Source organism: Diceros bicornis, chromosome 34 (genome assembly GCF_020826845.1).
Source record: "Diceros bicornis minor isolate mBicDic1 chromosome 34, mDicBic1.mat.cur, whole genome shotgun sequence".
Classification (NCBI taxonomy): Eukaryota; Metazoa; Chordata; class Mammalia; order Perissodactyla; family Rhinocerotidae; genus Diceros; species Diceros bicornis.
The window spans coordinates 28,446,609-28,450,772 of NC_080773.1; the positions used below are offsets into that span (position 1 = coordinate 28,446,609).

At 41.8% G+C, this 4,164-nt stretch overlaps 1 pseudogene; it reads right to left on the reverse strand.

Moving 5' to 3' along the window:
• Positions 1-2,258: 2,258 nt before the first annotated feature.
• On the reverse strand, positions 2,259-3,275 carry LOC131397300 (vomeronasal type-1 receptor 4-like; annotated as a pseudogene).
• Positions 3,276-4,164: the final 889 nt, after the last annotated feature.

The following is a 4,164-nucleotide window of genomic DNA, read 5'->3' on the forward strand; positions in this document are numbered from 1 at the left end:
TTTTGATGAGTGAAGAATGTCCGTCAGTGCAGAGTTTTCTGTTTGTGTCTCTCATTTTCTTAGATTCAGGTACAATATTTGAGTAGAATTCCTACACATAGCGGTGGTGGGACCTTCTTAGTGCATCACCTCAGAGGCACAGGTTATGAGTATTTTCTGTTATTGGTTGGGGCTAGGACATGCCCCTAGTGGCCCAGGGGTAGGGATGGCATGTTCTGACATCTGTGCACAGGCTGTCAGGCCACGTCTCCTCCTGTTAGTGGCTGGACCTGAGACCTTGGGGTTGCTATGTGGAAGCCAAGTCCTGAAAGCTGTGTGCTTTGCTACTGGCCATGTGCCCCTCCCCCATGCAACACTTGGGCCTGTGCCCAGGCACTGGCCTAGCTCTACTGCTAGCATAACCAAACTCTGCAACACAGAATCCCTCCTAACAGTGCCTCTTCTATTATAGGTCCCCTCTCCCCAAACCCAAACCTGTGCCCAAAGATCTTTGGGAAAATACTGGCCCCTCCCAGCCCAGAATCGGCAGCTGAAACCTGGCCCCTCCACCAAGGTAGGCCCTCGAAGCACCTGCCCAGAAGCCTGTTGCTGTCCAAGCCCAGATTTTAGCTCCACCTGGAACCAGAATCCATAGCACAAACCTGTCTTTCTAACAAAGGCTATCCCCTGAATGGGTCCTAGATCACCTTAAATTCCATCTCTTCCTTCTAGCCCAAACCCTTGCACATTCATTCATACATAGTGCCTGGGGTGACCCTTGGGGATCTGCATCCAGCACCTCCTAAAATCTAGATGTCCTCAAGAGCAGCACGGGGGTTCTGGGATTGGACTCTTAATATATATGAAGAACATAATCCCCCCAGCAGAACTTACTCCAAAACAGTCTCCCCACAGATGATGCTAAGACTCCCACCTCAGGCATGCAGCCTGACACGTAATTGTGAACACAGATAGCTGTACCCAGAAACTGTGTCCGGTACATGGTAGTCTACCTCTTTGAGGTTTTGAGGTCCAAACAGGGCATGGTCATTCAGATTCCCTCAAAAGTAACTGCCCAGATGGAGAATCCCTAGCTCTAACCCCGCCTCTCATTCAGGATGGGCATCCTTAGTACTGTAACAGCTGCAGAGAAGGCAAGGGGCCACCTTATCCCTGCACAGAAATGCACGCATACACAGGGAGGCAGCCATGCCTCAACCCACCTGCCCAGACTCATTACTCCCACACACCATCACCAGATGGTTGTGCTTGTGCAGAGGTCACCTACAAATGCTGCACCTCTCCTAGGATCTGCTCTATAGTCCAGAATAAAAGATACTTATGCTACTGACAAAAAGAAATGTACATACATAGGAAACCTATGGAGAATTGTCTTCCAACAATATCCACCACTCATTACCTGACTGTATTCACTTCTGCCTAATATACCCATGAGTACACCACTTGGTCAACCACTCTGACTCATCTGACTGTTGACTGAAATAAAGAGCCTAAGTAAAGGTTAAATAAAGGAATTGATTCAATAATCAAAGTGAGGAATCTGAGTCATGGGAAATAGTCCAACAGAGTATACTGAGGAACTGCTCTGAGGTCTACAGATCTGAGTACAGTTTGTATACTTTTTAACAAAGCAGTGTACATGCAGAAAAGGGCTTACACATCTAATAGTCATATACTTCAAAGATAACAAGAACTTTTTGTTTATATGTCAAACAAGGCTTGGAATGTTGGTGTTATCTATGTGTGGAGGGAGGCAAGGACCAGGGTTGTTACCTTCTCCCTCTATCTCTGAAAATGCAGCTGGGAAATGTGAGATTGAGCCTTCAGTCATGAGGTGTGGAGTTGCAGTCATTCTAACACAAGCTTAAGATGGCCCTCATGGCTGCTTCATGTTATGGCATGGATTTATGTACTCACTTTAAGCCTCTGCAGCTTGCTTGCTACATTCACCTATTAGTCCAGGAAGAGGAGTCCCAAAAGTTTGTTCACATGACTCAGGAGCTAGGACAAATCCATTCAATTTGCATCAGGCAGCATCTGATTAAGACTACTAAGATACTAGGCACCAGAATGAAGTCAAGCTGCTTTATTCCCCTCCGCTATGACCACATATGTCCCACCTTCAACAAGCTGATGAAATGTCAATTACCATTAGGGTCTACCTTAGAAAGACATATGGATTCTCCTTAAGATTCTGTATTGATATTTAGAGTGTGATGAGTGAAGAAACAACTGAACATTGTGCAAAAACATACAATTTACATATTTCTGATAAGCTTAGGGGATTTTGTATTCCTTATCCAGACAAAATAGAACCTGGATACAGTGGAGTCATGGCTCATGAGTAGAAAGGGGCTGATAGTTGGAAAACACACAGATATTAGGGCAGAGGTGTTCACTAACCACCAATTGAGATGATACAAAGGAGCAATACAAATGTGAAAGATGGAGGAGAGGGAGTAAAAAGATACAAAGGTGATCACCAGAATAAGGATGCTTTGGGTGGCTCTGGACTCTACAGAGGATCTGGGGGAAACATTGTTCCCGTGAACGTGTTGGACCTGCTGCTTGTGCCTGTACAGGATGAAAATCATGGAACCACTTGTCTGGATTACAGTGACAGAAAATAAAACTTCACGGACTACTATCAATGCTGTGTATATTGAGCCTGTGATTTTCTCACGATCTGTAGCAAAACAGTATCCAACATCTCTTTGCTTTGTGATCTTTTTCATGCTCCATTTGCCAGACACATACAACATATACACAGGAAAAATTAAATTTACACACATGAATTGAATCAAGAAGAGGAAAATTGAAAAGCCAATGAATTTTGGAGCTGTGACTTTAAGATCCTTCTAACAGGAATTCATAGGACTGATCATGATGGTTTGGAAGATACTCAAGAGGCAGGTGGTGCCAATGGATACATCCCTGCCCACTCTCTGAACATACAAAAGAAGTTTACATCCTAAATCATTGAAAAAATGTTTCAACCCAAAAGCTGCCATTGTCTGGGGGACTCCTTTAGAGAGAATGATCAAGGAGTTGGATATAGTCAGGTGCTTGAGAATCAAATCTGTGGCACTCACCCTGCTTTCCGTGTGGTATAGGAACAGGTAATGGGAAAGAAGAGAGAAATTGCCCGGAATTCCAACAATAGTCTGTGACAAGAAGATAACTGCCATTGTCAAGTCCCTAGAGGCTACTCTGTCATTCAGCATATTTTCCTTTAAATTATGGCAACAATCACTCCTCTGAGCAAAAAGGCTCATTGAAGATTTTTGACACTAACAGTAACTTTCATTGTGTGCTCCTGTTCAATTGCCAAGACTTCACAAGCCAGGAAGAGATGGAGAGATAACCAGTATATTTCATGGAAAAGTCAGCACTAAGGATAAAGTGGTGTTAATCTAGGGGAAGAAATGAGAAATGAGAGCAAATGGAAAGAAAGCATAATACAGCATTTTCAGAATAAGCTGAAATTTGCTAGCTATATTGGAAAAAAGAAAAACCTCAATCATTACCCATATCATAAAACAAATCAACTCTGAATGGATTGTTGATCTAAATTTTAAAGATATGATGTAGTTTTTTGAAAAACAAAATATTTCCATGGTCTTAGAATAAGAAAATATATCCTAAACAGCACAAAACATATAAACCATATGGATGAAATGACTTTCACTTATATTAAAATTAAGACTAGGTTTCATCAAAACACACACACACACACAATTTGTAACCAGCACAAAACACTCCTAAAGACCACACAATAGAATGAACAATAAGCAAACCATTTCAGCTAAACTTCAAAAAAGAGGTTATTTGACGATACATGTGTAAAACATATTCAATGTCCTTAGTAGTTAGAAAAATTAATATATAAACACTACCTATATATCATCCAAACACCACCAAGAAATTCTGGGCAAAATGAAAATGATGGAAATATCAAGTTTTGTCAAGGATGTGGATCAACCAAGAATCTCATACACTGCTGGTGGATGTAAAATTGGTAAAGACATTTTGGAAAACTGTGCAGTAGATCTACTTCAGCTGACTAGATGTAATCCTGTGTCCCAACAATTCCACTCCTATGAATATACTCAACAGAAATTTGTACATTTATCACCAAAGGACAAGATACTGAATTTATGTGCC